This window comes from Myodes glareolus, chromosome X (assembly GCF_982192425.1).
Source record: "Myodes glareolus chromosome X, mMyoGla1.1, whole genome shotgun sequence".
Taxonomy (NCBI): Eukaryota; Metazoa; Chordata; class Mammalia; order Rodentia; family Cricetidae; genus Myodes; species Myodes glareolus.
The window spans coordinates 117,184,412-117,203,981 of record NC_142053.1 but is presented as its reverse complement, the minus strand read 5'-3'; the positions used below and the strand labels follow the sequence as shown (position 1 = coordinate 117,203,981).

The window sequence follows — 19,570 nt, the reverse complement described above, 5'->3', positions numbered from 1 at the left end:
AGATCTTCATCAACCCCACATCAGACAGAGGGCTGATCTCCAAAATATACAAAGAGCTAAAGAAATTGGTCACCAAAATAACAAATAATCCAGTAAAGAAAATGGAGTACAGACCTAAACAGAGAACCTTCAACAGAGGAATCGGAAATGACTGAAAGATACTTAAAGAAATGTTCAACATCCTTAGTCATCAAATCAAAACTCTGAGATTCCATCTTATACCTATAAAAATGGCCAAGAACAAGAACACTGATGACAATTTATGCTGGAGAGGTTGTGGGGTAAAGGAAAAACTCCTGCATTGCTGGTGGGAATGCAAACTGGTATAACCCCTTTGGATATCAGTATGGCTATTTTTCAGAAAATTAGGAAACAACCTTCCTCAAGACCCAGCAATACCACTTTTGGATATATACCCAAAGGATCCTCAATCATACCACAAGGACATGTGCTCAACTATGTTCATAGCAGCATTGCTTGTCATTATAGAACCTGGAAACAACCTAAATGCCCCTCTACCAAAGAATGGATTAGGAAAATGTGGTACATCTACACAATGGAATGTGGGACATTTACACACAGCAGAAAAAATAATGACATCTTGAGATTTGCAGGCAAATGGATGGAACTAGGAAGCATCATACTGAGTGAGGTAACTCAGACACAGAAAGACAAATATCACATGTACTCACTCATAAATGGCTTTTAGGCATAAAACAAAGAAAACTAGCCTACAATTCACAATCCCAGGGAACCTAGACAATAGTGAAGACCCTAAGAGAGATAAAAATGGATCTAAGCTACATGGGAAGTAGAAAAAGACAAGATCTCCTGAGTAAATTTGGAGCATGGGGACCATGGGGGGAGGGTAGAAGGGGAGGGGATACGAAGGGAGGGGAGCAGAGAAAAATAAAAAATAAATTTAAAAAATTGGAAAATTGGGAAAACATCAGGAATACTGAAAATTTTGCTACAGGGATTATTTTTCTAAAATTTGTGTTATTCATTTGAAGATGTTTCCCTAAATCCTACTTATATGTGCATGTTTTTGTGCCTAACTACCTGAATATCTATCTATCTATCTATCTATCTATCTATCTATCTATCTATCTATCTATCTATCTATAAAATATGTATATACACACACATATATTAACTCTTTCTAGGAATGGAGTCAATAAGCAAAGACACCCCAATAAAATTAATGTATGCAACTTTGTAATTTTGGTATCCAATAATATTTCCACAAGATGAGCTAAAGGCATTTTGTTAGATTGCAAAGCAAGGATGTGCTCAAAAAGAAAAATTAAGGAGGTCTGTCAGTTGCTACTTTGAAAGGGCATCTGTGGATCAAATCTGGGACAATTTGAACATCAACATAAGGAAGTAGAATAATAAATAATACACTACTGGGTACACATGAGGATTTATAACTTCATACTGGTCATATTGATATATGACAGATAGGCAGACATGATTGATTGAAGCACAGGGGAAAGCTTCTACTTGTAAGTGAGTATCAAGAACTACATTAAACACTCCTCTTTCCACCTCTTTTAGTCAGTGTTATGTTTGAGAACTACCCCTTTTTCTCTTCATAGTTATAATAATCCTCATTGCTACATAGTGGTATAAATATAATAGGATTGATTTATTCATTTTCCTGTGGATGAACATTTGAGTAATTTCCAGCTTGGTGCTCTTATGAGTAATGCTACCATAAACCTTCAAGTTCACATTTTTTCATCAACATTTGTATCCATTCTTGGTGGATAGATGCCCAGGAATTACTAGGTCACCAATAAACATGTTCAGCTTTACTAGATATTGCCTAACAATATTAACTGTACTAATTTACATTCTCATCAACAATAATGAGAGTGTTGGTAGTTGTACATTATCTCCTAAATCTCACCTGAACAGGTACCCTCCCTACTTAGGGATGTGGTATATTCTATGGCTGAAATTATAGATTCTGGAACTGAAGATGGATGTTAAAAAGAAATCCCACACTTGCTCAAAATTGAGTATAATAAAGGGTTATTTATTTAGGGGTAGACTCACAGATCACAGTCCTCTGCACGAGCGGGGAACAGGAACCGATTCCAGCAGCTGGAAAAGAGCGCACTCGCAAGCTTTATGGCTGCATTTATAGTAAAGGAGACCATGCCCAAGTGGGCTGGTATCTTAAAGGCTATTGGCTGAAGGAGTTCCCACAGCATGGAACTAACCTACTTGGGCTCATTTCCATCTTTACTGTGTAACAGACATTTAACCTTGAACACATCACTTAAATGCTCTGGGCCTTAGGGCTCTTTTGAAACTGTAAAGTGAGAAAGCAATCATTGACTTAAGAATTAAATGAAATGTGCATCGAGAATGGTGTTAGGCATATAGAAAGCATTTTGTAAATGTTAGATGTTACTTTTATTCAGTTGTCTTCAGATTGTTTTCTACCAATATTGTTGATTAAGTGGGAATGGAGCACAATGCCATGAAAGAAATCGAGCTTCTCACACCACCCAAGGAGACAATCAGGTAGCTGCCACAAGGCTCTCTATCTGGGACAAATTCCACTGCCAGATGTCTAGTTATGTAAATCAAAGCTAATTATTACAAATTGGAATGTGTGAATTAAACCAGAATGCTAGTACTCCAAAATACTTGGAGGTAAGAATTATGTATAAAAGCAGAGTTTAATTTTTAATTATTGTTTTTCTTAGTGAAGCCAGTGGTTCTTTTATATGCTAATTTAAGAGGTACCTTATAAATGTCTTGGACTTTTACAGTTTTAGTTCTTGGCAAACATTCTGTGAGGAACTGACGTAAATTTGGATTTCATAACATAAATGTGAATTCGGCAAAGAAGCCAATGGAAGAAAGGGATTGGGCAAAGAGGAAATGATGATAGCACAGTCACTGGACAAGAAGTTCACAGTGCAAGAAGACGCAAAGAGGAAACATGCTCCATTGCTAGATGTGGATTGTTGAGTGAAACTGGGTTTTAATATTAAATGTCAGTAAATCCAAGGCTTGTATCTCATCTTTTCTACATAGACCTGGTAGTCCTGGAACTCACTCTATGTTTTCAGTTATCACAGCTTGCAAGCTCCCACCGTTACAGTATTCATTCTGAATGACCACATGACCGTCTTCTGTCCATGAAGAATAGTAGCGTACCACATGGGGGTGATGGTCAAGCACTGCCTGAGCATAGACTTCGTGCAAATCCAAATCATTTGATAATCCTGAGAATGATTTCGAAGAACGCTTTATTGCATAAAGGCATCCATCCAGCCTCTTAATGCACTTGTAGACTGTACCAAATTCCCCAACCCCAATTTTTTCTACCTCCAAAAATTCCTTTTCATAGCGGGAAGTCATATTAGTTTCTCGTAGAATACTTCTCTTAGTAGGCAGCCCATGTTCTGATTTGCTTCCCCCTTCTCCAGGTTCCTCTTGGCAGCCTCTGGTTTTCCTCTTGTTATTTGATTGAAGGACTACTTTTCTATAGGACTCTGGAGTGAATGGGTTGATATTAACCAGAGACAGAGAGGTCTCATCCATGAAGAGAGAAGGTGTGAGTCTCAGATGTTTAGCGCTTTGGGTAGAGAGTTTTCCTTTTGAAATCATCTCAGGCGGATTCAGTGAATTTTTGGGTGGGGAGAGGTTGTCAGTGACTGGCAGCTTGCTCTTCCTGGATGGTCTTGGTGTCTCTGGACATTTGGGAAGGATTGAAACTGGAACCCAAAGAACGGGACCTGGGCTTTCTGTGTCTCTGTTCTGAGAAGGATAACGTTCATCTCTGGGGGGAGACTTGGGATCCTCCATCTCCTCATCCTCATCCCTCTCAGACGCTGGGCTCTGGGCCTCTCCGGTGCCCTGTGTTGTCATCTGACCTCCATTCTCAAAATCGTCTTCACAGACAGAGAAGTTTAGTTCCTTATTCAGTCTCTGGTCAACTCCTCTGTCAGCCATCTCAGCGAAGAGCCTTACAATGCCGACTCAACTTATGTTTATCTGGTACATTTTCTCTTATACCTATAACCACAAATCATTACAGACTATTTTAAGGTTTTCTGTGGTTTCTAAGTACAATACTTTTCAAAATGAGGACTTTACCATTGCAAATCTCATGGGCAGGCTATGACTCAATCTAGAGTAGAACTAAATAGGACTAAGTGCCCCAATGAGTAACTGGACAGTAAATGCCTCCAGAAAATAGTGAGGTTGTTTTTATATGGGGTTGTTGCTGTTGTAATCTTGAACGTAAAGTGCAGAAAGTTAGGCAAAAGACATGGAATAATTGCCATATGTGAACATGAACATCTATAAATTTGATTTTTTTGGCCCAGCCACTTACTAACTGTGGTTTTTGCCCTCGCAGAGATGATGCTTCGTGGAAAAAAATAACAATATTAAGATCCTTTACAGAATCAAATATTGTAGCATAAGGGAACTAGTATAAATGGTATTGGCAAAAAGTGAACCTTCATGTATTAGTCAGCTAATGTTATGAAGCTGCTGCATAACAAGAAATCCCCTAAATCTTAGTGGCTTTCCCAAATATTAATTTTATTACTCATAAGTTTATGAATTGTCTATGACTTCTCTGCCATAGGTTTTGTTCACATCATATTGAGGCATGTGGGACTTCTGTCTCATGTTAGAGTCAGCAGCTACCAAGGCATGTTCTTCTCATAGTAAATGACAAGAATATAGAGGGGCTTGACAGACATCTTCACTGTAGAATCTCAGCTCTGAATTTATGTGGCTAACCTCAAAGCAAGTATGACAGAGAAGCATAATTCATCCACTAATGACATGGCTGTAAGACCTCAAGGAATAATTATTAGCATGTAATATATTATGCCACACTTCCCTTCTTTTCTGTGAGACCCTAACAAAGAAGAGAGGAGGGGGAAGAAAGAAGGAAGGAAAGAGATCCCATAGTAGTTCTTCCTTGTACCTCATTTATGAGAGTTGGTCCAGCCTCCTTTGTAGAGATGATCCAGTGCTCATGCCCTGGAAGAAAAAGCATTCTCTGGCACAGCACCCTCCTTTCTTCTTCGAGCTTCAAAGTGCTGGTGATGAAAGAAACAAACTACTCAAAGGCAGTCGATAATTCACTAGAAGGCGTCTCAAATCTTGCCTATACACACACATCTAAACTTATCTTGAAAGATAAGAAGCAGCAATGGGTAGTGGTGTTCATCAAAACAGACTATAGTATACAATGATTGCCAAAATAGCTCGATATTTATCTACGTCCAACCCTTCCCTTTGTCACTCCAGCAACTCTTAATGATGTGTAGATAATGTGCCTGACTCTTCATCCCAAATGATTTCATCACTATTCTGATATATAATGATGGTAGGCATGAAACCTTTGAATTCTCTCTTTGTGTGCATGCCTATCTGTGTGCATGTTAGTGTGCAGGGGGTGCACGTGTGTGTGAGCATATGCAGAGAGATCAGAGGTTAACATCATTTGTCTTCTTTAATGATTTCGTCACTTGAGTTTTTTGAGACAGGGTATCCCACTGAACCTGGAACTCGCCAATTGGCTAGACTGGCAGCCTAGTGGTCCCAAGGATCCTCCCTGTGTGTCTTCCTCCAAAGCTCCAAGATAGCAGGTATGTTCCTGCGGTTTACTTTGGATTTCAAAGCTGGATGAATAGGTAGCCCCACACTATCTTAAAAGAATGTTCTTGCCAAAGGTAGTGTGGTGAGTAAAGCATCAGCAAAAAAGGCCTTGCATAGTCATTAATTGACGGCAGGTTTTCCTGAAAAGATGAAAGGATTTGAACAACTGTTACAACCAAGGATAATTTTTAGTGTATCTGAAGCTATCACGCCATCAAGTCATTCCTTTGATTTTAGTTGAAGAAGACTCAGTGGCAGCAGTGTGACTGGAGAGGAACTAGACAGTAGTTACATAGATACCTTAGAAGCTCCACGTTTTACTCACATTGAGGTTTTCGTACAACATCAAACACAGACAGTCATTCTATACATCTTGGCTTTCAAATTTTAGTTATGGAAAATGTGAATCTTCCATAATGGAAGATTATGAAATACCACTCAGTGATAAATACAACCAGAGGCCTATTTTTCTTACTATTAATGATGCACTTTTCAAAACTAAAATAGTTAAAATATGCAACCCGGGTACTACAACATCGAAATTTTTAGTAAATTTGGTACGTTTTCTTTTTCCTGATGTAGAGATTTGATAAGTGGCTTGGACTTGTTTTGTTGGTTGGTTGGCTGCCTAGCCTTTGGAGACAGGGTTTCATGTAGTCTAGGTTGATCTCAAACTCACTATGTAGCCAAGGTTGAACTTTATTTAGCTCTTGATTCTCCTGCTTCTACCTCTCAAGTGCTGGAAGCACAGGCATGTGCCACCATCACTGACTTGATCAATGGCATTTTTATGGTGTTTTGAGGTGCATGAGCTGTCCAGAATGAAAGTAGTTTAACCATCTAAATTAGAATTATTTTTCCTTTTTCATTTAGTGCTTTAGGGCATTTTGATATTTTTAGGTGCAGGGGATAATAAAAAGCGTTCTGCCTTCAATAAATGGTCTCTGTATAAGGACTTTTTAAAGGATGGCTTTTGACCCTTGAAATAGAGATAGGAACCAACCACCAGGAACCAATAAAGAGATGGCCTCCTCCTTTGCCCACCGTATTTCATTTCCTGTTAATTACAGTTAAGATCCATGCTATCCCGTGTTCAATTATGGAAGAAGTTGAAAACTTCTGACTTAAATAACTAAACACGAAGATGTAGAAAGGTGTGGAGACATCTGTTTCTCGAATTAGGAACATAACCAGGACAATTAAAAAAAAATCCTTGCCATTATCTCATTCTTTATCCAATTAACAAGTTTGGGCTATTTTAAAATGGTGGCAACTGTTGCTCAGTGAGGGAAAAGTCTAGAAAAAAAGGTCCACAAAGAGAATTTTCGATACTGTGAAAGTTGAAGGCAATATGAGGGACCGCAGGAAAGGTAATGACACTGTCTATGCATTGAGACATCTGGGGGCTGAGGTTTAGAATGTTTTCGTTCTTTTTTTAATGACAAGTACATTTCTTTAAGTGGCAAGGAAAAATAAGATTATCTCCAAAATGATTTCAAGGGAAAAGCAGGTTTGTCTGCAAAAATAGCAAGTTCTCCCCTGACTAACAGGGCTGAAATGTCATTTGTTTCAATTTCAAAGTTTTCTGAACTATTTCCCTTACCTCATCTTCCAGCAGTTTCCAGGGAGCTCACGGGAAAGCCCTGGGGTCGAAGCCAACATTTATTTCTTGGTTCACAAACAGATTTTCTTTTTTGAGACAAGGTTTCTCTGTGTAGCACAGCTGGTTCTATAGACCAGACTGAACTCAAACTCAGAGATCTGCCTGCTTCTGCCTCCCGAGTGCTGGATTTAAAGGCACGTACCACCACTGCCTAGTTCACAAACAGATTCTAATGGCAGCATTTGAGTGTGTGAAAATCTAATTGTATTTTAATTTTATTTTTTTTTGTAGCTCCGTAATAACATGAGTGCCACTGAAATAACACCCACAACAGGTGTCAAATTCTACACTTCCCGGGAAAGATACAGAAAACCATTTCTGAGAGCCATGCACCTTGGAAGTTCATTCTCATACATTTATGTGTAGAGAATAATAAAGAGCATTATCTCTTGCAATAAATGTATTAAATGGAAGGGTGGCTTTGAAAGCTGGGAGAAATGTAGAAAACCAATACAAAAAATCACTGTTGCATACTTAAACTTTGCATTTCTCCACCCGTCTCTCATTGTGTTTATAAAACTAAAACAGCCATTTAAAACTGGCTGACGTGGATATTTTCTCTAATTGTAGAATGATTTGTTTTACCTTGATATAATTTACTTTCATGAAGGGTAGTTACTGCCTGAAGGACTCCTGCTTGAGTAATGACAATTTTGACTAGTAAACAGGGCTTAATCCCTGGTATGCATAATATGTTCTCATTACTTGCTGAAAGAATAAATAAGAAAAGGAAAAGTATTTGATTTAGACTTGACTAGAGAGCAAATCTGTACACTTGTTCACATGCATGAACACTTGCACACTTCCTTGGCTATTGTAGAATCAAAGCAGAGTTCTTTAGGACAGAAAGCTTATTTGCAAATAGAGATGGATCAGTTGACATTTCATGTTGGTTGAACCCCCATGACTCCAAGTCTGTACTGGAACCCCTCTGTCTTCCTAGAGAATTGTGACTATTTGATCCACCAATATGGACTAACAAATCTTTTTTTTTAATTTTTTAAAAGTTTTTATTTTCCCATTCAATTATTTACACTTCCTTCCCTCCTCCCAGTCCCCTCCCACTCCCCCACACCCCCCCCTCCCTCTCCTGCTCTGCTTGAGAGAGGGCCAGGAATCCTGCCCAGTGGGAAGTCCAAGGCCCTCCCCCCTACATGCAGGTCTAGGGTGCTGTGCATCCATATAGGCTAGGGTCCCAAAAAGCCAGAACATGCCATAAAAACAAGTCCCAGTGCCTTTATCAGTGGCTTCTCAGTCAGCCCTCATTGTCAGCCACAATCAGAGTCCGGTTTGATCACATGCTCATTCAGACCTGGTCCAGCTGGATTTGGTGAGCTCCCATTAGAACAGGCACACTGCCTCAGTTGGTGGACCAACCCCTCGCGGTCCTGACTTCCTAGCTCATCTTCTCCCTCCTTCTGCCTTTCAACTGGACCTTGGGGGCTCAGTCCATTGCTCTGTTGAGGTCTCTGTCTCTATCTCCATCTGTCGCTGGACGAAGATTCTATGGTGATATTCGAGATAATCATCAGCGTGATAGTGGGGCAAGGCCAGTTCAGGCACCCTCTCCTCTGTTGTCCAAGGACCTAGCTGGCGACATCCCGTGGACACCTGGGATCCCCTCTAGAGCCAAGTCTCTTGCCAACCCTAAAATGGCTCCCTAACTGTAGGTATCATCTTCCCTGCTCTTGTATTCGCCCTTCCTCCATCTCCACCCTCCCACTCCCCCAGGCTCTTGCCAGTCCTTCCCTTCTCCCTTCCCTTTCCCCTTCTCCCCTTCCCCCAATCTCACCCCCACCCCTGCCTCCACCCCCATGCTCACAGCTTTTGCCCTGCAATCTTGTTTGCTTCCAATTTCCAGTGGGAATGCAAACTTGTGCAGCTACTTTGGAAATCAGTGTGGCAGTTTCTCAGGAAATTCAGAATCAACCTCCCTCAGGATCCAACAATACCACTCTTGGGAATGTACCCAAGAGATGCCCAATCATACCACAAAAGCATTTGTTCAACTATGTTCATAGCAGCATTATTTGTAATAGCCAGAACCTGGAAACAACCTAGATGCCCCTCAATGGAAGAATGGATAAAGAAAGTGTGGAATATATACACATTAGAGTACTACTCAGTGGTAATAAACAATGACATCTTGAATTTTGCATACAAATGGATGGAAATAGAAAACACTCTCCTGAGTGAGATAACCCAGACCCAAAAAGATGAATTTGGTATGTACTCACTCATTTGTGGACTCTAGCCATAAGCCAAGGTCATTAAGCCCATAGTTCACAAGCCCAGAGATGTCAAATAACAATGTGAACCCAAAGAAAACCATATATAGGATTTGCAAATCTTTAGGGCAGAAACTTTATCCTCTATCATCTCTGAAGTGTTAGTGCACTAATTCAGAGCAGCGGGTCTGTTACATGCTTGAATATTGGCTTGTATGATATAAGGTTTTTAGAAAACCCATACTGCATAAAAGCCAGGATTGTAGTATATTCATGTTCTAGGAATTATGATTCTTTCATATTCTTATGTATTCTTTCTTTCCAGTTCAGGGTATTGGGATACAGTTTTCGAAGTGTCTTCCTCATGTATGCTCTCACCAGAATGTCCACAGGAGGGTAGGCGGGGCAATTCCATCTGCAGTCCTCTGGTATCACAGGCAGATATGGCCTCCTTGTCACCAAACCATGTGTTTGACTAAATGCAGATAATTCACCAGCTGTTTTGAATGACATAGGCAAACCTTGGTGGTAGTATAATAGCTCCTTTTGTCATTGCTGTGACAAATATGTGACAGAAGTGACTTGACAGGATGAGGGCTGTACTGTGGCTCACAGCTTTAGGGTATGACCCATTGCAGTGCAGGAGCTGGAGCAGTAGCGAGGGGAGGGGAACACCACTCATCACCCTAGCCCATGGGACAGTAGCACCCACAGTTGGGGGGGGGGTCTTTCCTCTTCAGTGAAGGCTCTCTGGAGACACCTCACAGACAAGCTCAGGAGTGCATCTCCTAAGTGATTCTAAATCCAGTTGACAATTGAAATTAGCTACCGCAGTAGGAGATTGCATTGAAGTGGTCCACACTGAGCACTTACTTAGCACTTACTTGTTGTGAATGGTGTTAAAATAATGAGAAATTTTCTTTACCGTTTCCTGCATGCCATGTAAGGTATTCCCTCTAGAGGAATCCCACTTGTTGTTTGTTTTTTGGCTGTCAGTAGTATTTTTAATTTTTTTTGAAAAAATTCATGCAATATATTCTGATCATTCTTTCCCCCTTCCCTAACTCCTCCTAGATCCTCCCCGGCTCCCAACCGCATACATACCCATTCTCTCTCTCTTTAGAAACAAACACACACACATAAACCCCCAAACAAACCAAACACACACACACATGTACACAGATACACACACATGCACACACACACACGCGCGCACGCACACACACACACACACACACACAAGATTCACACACGCTTTTTTTTCAGATGAGGACACCGAGGGAAATGATGGAAGTTGCCTTAAGTGAAGATCGAATAGCTAGTAATGAAGCTATTCTAGGCACAGAGTACTGCCTGTGACTTCTCAGTCCAGGGCAACATGGCTGAAATGTGTGGTCTTGATCCATGTGCTACTAGAACAAGAATCCATACTGAGTTATTTATAAATAGTGGATGTGTTGCTTTCACAGTTCTTGAGGCTAAGAATCCAAGATCAAGATGCATGCCGGAAAGTTCAGGGTCTAATATGGGCCTGATCTCTCTGTGCTTCCAAGATGGCCGCTGATTGCTGCATCCTCCAAAGAGGATAAATATGCTCTCACATGGGAAAAGGACACAAAATTAAAACACTCAAATTCTTCAAACCCTCTGTTCTAGGGAATAAATCCATTAAGGAAGTTAAAATGCTCTTGACGTTGTCGTCAAAGGCTTAGCCTGTAATGCCACCATAGTAAAGACTGAGGTTCAGTATGGTCACTGGAAAGGATCAACACTCAAACTCCATAAGGTAGTAACTTCTTTCTCATAGAAATAATAGAAATTGTCAGCCATGAAATTACAACCCACAGTCATCTATACATCTTCCTGACTTATTAGAGTAACAAAGAGAGAGCTAAGACCTCAGCACTGTCAAGGCATACTGACACTAGAGCAGCATAGGCAGACATTGTGAAATTGCATTAGTTCTGTTGTGGAGATTGACTCTGAAAAAATCCTGGCAAGTGCACTCAACCCAAGAGACATTCAAGGGCTGGGGCAGTGGCTTGGTTGGTAAAGTGATTGCCATGTAAGCATGAGAATTGGAATTTAACCCCCAGAACCCATGTTAAAAAGCTGGGCATGGTGGAATGCATGTAAACCCAGGACTAGGGAAGCAAAGACGGTGGATCCCAGGGTTTCAGGGACCAGCCAGCCTAGTCTAATCAGCAAGTTGCAAGCCAACAAGAGACTCCATCAGAGAAATCAAAGTAGACGGCATCTGAAGTTGTCCTCTGCTCTCCATACACAAACATACATATGTTCTCCCTTGATAGCAAACACATAGTGTGAGCACACACACACACACACATACACACACACATGCACACACACACACACATGCATGAGAGAGAGAGAGAGAGAGAGAGAGAGAGAGAGAGAGAGAGAGAGAGAGAGAACAGGGCTCTTGATCTCCCCTCTCTGAAACCCCACATTATCAAATGGCAAGAAGATCCAACAGAGGCCCCCTGTTGTGTTACATAGAGGGTGTTCTGCTACGATCAGTCCTCTAGATTTGTGAGCAGCTCTCCAATAAGAAGGAGATGATTCTAGCCTGATGTTAGCTAGCCTTCTGCCTGCTGATGCCCCACTCCCAGTCTCTCTTCACCCGTTAGCTTCTCAAAGATGGGAAAACAATCTTTCAAAACCATGGTGTTTCCACGTCGCTATTTGCAGTTTTGATGTGGGTCAGGGAATTTGGAGAGATTTTTGGAACCAGCAAGACATGAATTCAACGAGACAGAAACAAATAACGATGAGAAGTTGATAAAACCAATGATGAACGTCCTCGAGAATGTCCGGGCATTAGGAAGCCTTTTAAAAACCAATCACTAATTCAATGTGATTAATTATCTTCAAGTAGCTCATAGAGTGTTTTCTGAGCAGCGCTGGTCATTTCAAATCAAGTAAATAAACCGCAGCTAATGTGCTGACATTTTAAAGAGAAAAGGCAGCTGCTAAAAATGCCCATCCACTTTCCACTACCTACTATAAGTCATTAAAAGTGAGCAATGGGCTCATCGATCTGAAGTGCCTCAGATGCTATTTACTTGATTCAAACTGATTTAGTCAAAGAGAAATTTGAGAATTTTCCTGAGACAGGCAGACAGACAAAAAGAAGACCTTGAGTTGAGAAGCTATTGTGTCTGAAACCTAGAAAAGCTCACTTGAAAAGAATAACTGTGCTTCTGTCATAGTAAATCAACTTTAAGGACCTCACAGGCCAACATCATGTGGAAACTCATTAAAAGTGCAGAATCCGTCTCATCAGAGGAAATGTTCTGGGAATTCATGTGCACATTAGTATTTTAGACACTCTGGTTTGTGCCATCATACCTCATTATTTAAGTACTCAGTAGAGGAATAATTGCTGGGTAAGGAAGAAAGGGCTGCCTGATAGAAGTATCTTTCTCCACAGATGTATAAATGGGAATAAGCTCTCTCCTTTCTACTAACCTAGCCTCAAAGCAAAAATTTAATAGCCCACTTGGTCACACAGCCCAGCAGTTGAACACAAAATGAATCTGAGGTTTGTTGAGTGAGATCCAAAGCGCCAATGTGAGACAGACTTCAAAGGACAAATGGTAATCTGATCATTACACAAAATTCTTTAAAAGCGATTTTTATAGCTACAGTTACCAGCCAGCCAGAGCTTGCCAAGGTGGGATAAAATTCTAAGGACTAAGATATGCCTTTGGTCTTGGACGTATGGCGTTTAGAAAAGCTAGCTAGAGCAGACCCAGAAGGCTAGCCAGCCGAGGCAAAGATGCTATGAGGTAAGGTTGATGCAAAACATCTGGGCCAGGCTTGGCAGCTGCCCTAAAGAAGCATTTGGGGAGAAAGGCTATGTAAAAATGCTCACACCCACAGTGTAAGTTTTGGAAATTTCTTTTGCATCATATTTGATACAGAAGTGGACAATTTTAATTTCCTTACTGGGATAGTTTGATTTCAAATGTCTTGTAAAAGCTGACCTTGTTGTCTCTATTTTTCCTTGTGGACATCTATGATTGTCTAATCGCCTATTCAGAGGCTTTACAAATAAAAGTTTGAAAATAGACACATATCTGACTCATCAAATGGTTGTTGAAGCTCAGCAGATAGAACAAATCACTATTTACCAAATTTAATGGCAAACAAAACATTTGAATTTTCTTACTTAACTTTTTTAATGAAAGAGAAAATGTTTAAAACCAAGAAAATGCCTCCTTTCCTTCCCTCTCTGAAGCAAATCTTGGAAAACATTGACCACTTTTAAGGGAAAATCTCCGAATTGTAGTTAGACTTTGCTCAGAACAAAGATTTAAATAAAATGAGCTATACGAACCTATTGCTTCCTTTTTTTCCCAAACCACACCTGGTATCTTGTTATTTACTTGGGTGGTGGAGATACAGTTGAGAAAAACAAACCTAAGTTCATTCTAGTCGAGGAACAGTCTTTTGCTTCAAAATACACAGAGTCAGGTGTGGAAAACACACTTTCTTTTAATTGAGAAAAATTTTTTTTTTCATAGATTATATTCTGATCACAGTTTTTCCTCCCTCAGCTTCTCCCAGACTTTTAATCCCAACTCTTAGGTGGTGGAGAAAGTAGAATTCTTTCAAGGTCAGCCTTGGCTATGTAGTAGTTCAAGAACTCCCTGAGATACAGGGACTCTACTCCAAAACAAAAAGAGCATCCTCACACTTCTTATCATAATCCTTCTATTAGTATTGGGCCAGCCAGTTGCCAGCCGTAAAGAGCCCTAGAAAGAGGCTCCCACTGAGGAGTCCAGCCAACACTGTCTGAATAAGCTTTGAAAGGGGATTCTCAAACTGCCCATGCTCTCAGACACCTGGAATTTCAGCCAACACCTTGATGTCAGCCTTGCAAGGTACCCTGGGCCAGAACCACCCAACTAAACTGTTCCTGGTTCTCCACTCACTGAAACTGAGATAAGGACTCTGCAGTGCTTTATGATGCGAATTTTTGGGGGGGGTAACTTACTATAAAGAATGAATAATACACAGGGATATTAGACTTCTACACTTATTTCATCATTATTTCAGCAGGTATTTATTGAGAGACTACCACATTCAAAGCACTACTCAAATAAAAGTTGATCGTCTACTCAACCAAGAAACATATTATAACCTTCCTGGTTCCTAAGCCCTGTGTATAGAGTACAGAAAGAAGGATTTTACACTTGGAAGTTTGTTTGTGCCAATTACCTTTGGAAATACAACATATCATTTACAGTGAGTAATCTTAATTTCTTTATTATACACTAATGGCTCACTAAATGTTTGTAGATTGAAGGTTTTTCTCTGGCAAGTGCCTACTTGTGTACTTGAACATGGAAATGATGCCATGTCACAAATATTTCTCTATTGTTTTCTACTTTAGTTTTTGAAACGCGGTCTTTCATTGAGCCCAGAGGTCATCGAGTGTATAGATTTGTTAGCCAGCAGGCTCTAGGGACTTGCCTGTCATGCCCTAGTACTGGGGTTACAGATATACACGGGTGCTGGGAATCTGAACTCAGGTCCTTATACTTGTGCAACAAGCGTTTTACTAACTCAGCCATCTCTCCTGCCCCCTAGTTCTCTTAAATTATTATTCATCCTTTTCCCATCTTTACTTCTGCACTTTGTCATCATTGGTGGAGGCCGTATTCCCTTCCTTTCTTGGTCCTCTCCCTCCATTCCCACTGCCCTTTTCCATTCTGTCAACAAGGTGATATTTAGGATATAAGAACTCGTAGTTTACATTTTGTTTAGTATTTCTCCATAGTTTTTACATCGTATGGCTCTATGACAGATCCTTGCTGCCCTTATTCCTCTATTTCTCCTGTTGCTCTTTGTACTTCAGAAATATTGGATGGTTTATAATTTCCTGGACATGTTTATCAGGTATCAATGATTTCATGTATGCAGTTCCTCTTTTCTGGAAGACCTGCTTGCCCATAGTTAGAAAGGGACTCTCTCTCTCCATCTCCCTTTTGATTTTTTGAGACAAGGTTTCTTTATAGCTTTGGAACTCATCCTGGAACTCACTCTGTAGACCAGTCTGGCCTTGAATTCACAGAGATCCGCCTGTCTCTGCCTCCTGAGTGCTGGGATTAAAGGTGTGCACCACTGCTGCCAAGCAAGGAAGGGACTCTTATTCCATGCTCTTTGTTTTCCTGTCCACAGAAAGGGACATCTGTAGTTGTAACATATCTGATATCTCTACCACTGTGGTAAGGGAAGAACTTCCCTGACTACTGAGTTTAAAAAGGAGGTTATAAGCTGACCCATGTCATTGAGCCTGCTCTTGGGTGGATAGGATGTTTCCTTTCACTTGGTAACCTCTACCACTGAGATACAGGAAGAAATAAGTATATTACTATTCCCCAACTTACCTAAGTATTCTATTAGGATAAAAAGCCAGTCATAGACAAACTCCTACTAAGCATGTATCTATCTGCAAGTAGACATAAACACAGTCATGAAACATGTTCTTATACACTTGGGGTAATTCCACTTTCTGTCCTTGTGTATTTTAACAAGTTCCTTACAAGAAAACTTCACTTGAAAACTGATGTGATCCAAAATGGATAAATTTCTGCTGGCTGGATTGGCCAATTTTATGGTTAATCTCCAGCACTGTTCTTCATGATATGGTAACCCTGGGACCAATGAGAATCTAGACCTAGGACTCTGATTCAAATGTGTTAGACTGCTCAGGTTGCCAGATTTGTATAGTTCATATGTGCAGAGGTGACTGGGCTGGTAAAAATCTTTTCAGCCATGGTATACAGATGGATTTCTTTACTCACAGGTTCTAAATCTACAAATTCAACTAAACTGGCTCAAAAATATTTTTAAATTGCATCTAAGAAGTTAATAACCAGTTACTGCAATCTAAATAATTCCCAAATTCTCAACATCCTGAGTCAGATATGTTACAAGAGGAAATATCTTAATAAGTTGTCTTTAGTCAAACATTAAAGAAAATTTTGACCATTTTAACCATTTAATGTAAAACTTTCCAAGTGACTAGAACTATGTATCTTGGCTAGAAATAATCAAACAAGTAACTGCTAGGAAAAAAATCGCTTCTGTCCTGAACATTTGTGGATACTTTCCCTTGTCGTTATTCTCTAAACAAAACAGTATCATAGGTATTTCCGGAGCATTTGCAAGGCATTTAAATATTTAAAGAATTTGGGCGTATGTGTATAGATATTATGAAAATAATATACCATTTTATGTAAAGGACTTCATGTCTGCATATTTTGGTATTGACAGAGGGTCCTGGAACCAATCCACTGTACTAGATATAGAAACAAACTCTGGGATTTCTGAGTAGGTATTTTGGATGTTGAACATCTACATCTAGGAGTTAAAGACCATTAATATGTATGTGCACATACATTTATATCACAATTCCTACAACATAGATATTACACAACCATGCATTGTCTAATCTATCATTTCTGAATATAAGCTTCCCCCAGAGTCACCATCCTCTTCCACTGCTACAGAGGCAAGCTCCTTTCCCACAGTGGGCAAACTCTTCCCTGGCCTAGGGATCTGAGAGGGCTATTTAATCTAATTGAAGAATTCATCATTGGGCATCCCACTTGTTGACAAACATAAGCCTCAGTCTCTGATAACAATAATATTTTGGTTCCTAATTGCCAACTTTCTGGTCATAGTTTATTAGTGATTCAACTCTTGAATAGGAAAGGGCTATCTACTGAGCTGTCCAAACAATACTGGTCTCCATGAGAAACTTACTCCAATCTTTTCAAGGAGCTATTTGAACACCTTCTTCAACACCCACCTACCTGAAAGTAAGGTCCCAATTCTGCATCTCTCTATTTTTAACACATAATACACAACTTGATTGTCTTAGCCTTTTTAGGTTAGTATAGCAAGGCACCATGGGCTGAGTAGATTATAAACAAAACTTATTTCTCACCATTAAAAAGGCTTAGAAATCCAAGACCAATGTGCTGAAAGATGCAGTGTCTGGTGGGATCTGCCCCCTGGTTTATAGATGATGCCATCTCTCTGATTTCTCAAATGGGGTGAGGTCTCGCTGGGTCTCTCTCTTATAAGGGCATATTCTTAACCATGAGGACTCTGTGATCAGGACCCAATCACTTCTCAAAGGCTCCACCTCCAAATGCCATAACCTTGGGAATTAGAATTTCAGCATCTGAATGCGAGGATTATGGCATCCACCAGCTTTATGAACGAGTCATTGTTAGCAGGATATGTTCTCTGAAGGGGTTTTCAGAGTTTTGGGTAAGTGAATGTAATATAATCATCAACATTCTTAAAATAACAGAACCAGTTCCGATGAGTCAGACGAACACAAAGAATTTCCAAGAAATACTGTCTCTCTTACAACTTTGAAGTTGGTCGATTTAATGTGTATTACTTTGTCTTTTCCATTATTTATTGAAAATAGCAACTATGCTTTCTTTTAAATAACGTACATGGTCATTTCACTCGCTTTATCCAATAGCTAATGTAACACATAATTGATTGCCAATGTCTTGAAGGTCATTTTACAGATCATTAACCGTTCTATAAAAAGAGGAGGACTGGAGAGATGGCTCAGTGGTTAAGAGCAGGTATTGCTTTTACAGAGGACCAGAGCTCCTTTTCTAGCCTGCTTGTCAGGCAGCTCACAAACACCTGTATCTCTAGCTCCGGGGGAGCTTCTGACATGAACACCTGCACTCTCATGCACATGACCACGCGGAGATACATACATCTCCAATGTCAGAAGCTACTCCCTTAATGTTTCAGCAACATGACTGCCTAAACATTAGCTCCACAGGGACAACAATAACAGATATACATGCTAACATGGACAGGGAAAAGCCCACAAGACCTCAACCCTACATAAAGAACTACAGGCAGCCCTAATCCTACTCAAAGAACTACAGACAACTAAGGAATACTGAGAGTGGGCGAAATAATCTTCTCCAGAACACACCAATTAATTTTCTAATACCAAATAGTCAGCCCTAAAAACATATACCTACAAGTAACATTATACAGACTCACTAGGTTATATTTATGTATTTAGGAATACATATGTTTGTACATATATATGTATGTAACAAGAAAAACAGAGGTCATGAATTTGAAAGAGAGAAAGGAGGAATCTATGGGAGGGTTTTGAGGGAGAAAAGGAAGGGGGAAATGATGAAATTATAGTCTCAAAAAAGAAAAGAAATAATTAAAAATTAAAATAAAGAAATAATAAAAATGAAATAAAAGGTAAAAACTCCAAGGTAGCTACTTCATAAATGTTTGTTCAATAAATTAAATACTCTAATTTAAAATAGTGGCAGTTCAAGCACACCCTTTAACCATTATCATTATCATCATTATCTTACCTAGGCAGCTGAAAAGTCTTTTGTTAGAATAACCCCTACACCACTGGCTCCCACCTTCGGCTCCCTGCTTCATTTATCTGTGGCATTTCTTTTTTTTTAGCTAAAGCATATGTTTATTTCTAGCACTATACATTTGGAGAATAAGAAAGTATGGAGTCTATGCCCTAAGATTTAACACAACTACGATACGTGGCTTCAAGTATAACTCCCCACATCTCTGAATCCTCGTCTTCATTATCTCATATGTAAAAACCTCAGTTCCGGTGCATGAGCTTGTTAATTCAGTTATCCACAGGACTACAGTATGCCAAGTAAAGTGCTTGATCTGGAGCAATGCTAAAGGGAGCAACACACAACCCATACAAGTACACTGATGACGTGATCAGTGCCTTAAAAAGTAAGACATATATTTCTGTTGTTTATAAGCTCCTCCTTCCCACCAAAATATAAACCTTTTAAATAAAGATAAGCTCATCATGAATTTTCCCATTTAACTCAGCTTCTAATGTGGCTTTCCATAGCATTGTTACAAATTCTGACTTTGATTGTTTCAGAATTGCCTTGAAATGTTGTTCAGAACTGCTAATGAACATCAGTTGACGCTCAGCACTGTG

The 19,570-nt window shown here is 39.8% G+C and overlaps 1 pseudogene; it reads right to left on the bottom strand.

Annotated features, from left to right (window-relative positions):
- Nucleotides 1-3,075: 3,075 nt before the first annotated feature.
- Nucleotides 3,076-3,978, bottom strand: LOC125404609 (wee1-like protein kinase 2 pseudogene; annotated as a pseudogene).
- Between the last annotated feature and the right edge of the window lie 15,592 nt (nt 3,979-19,570).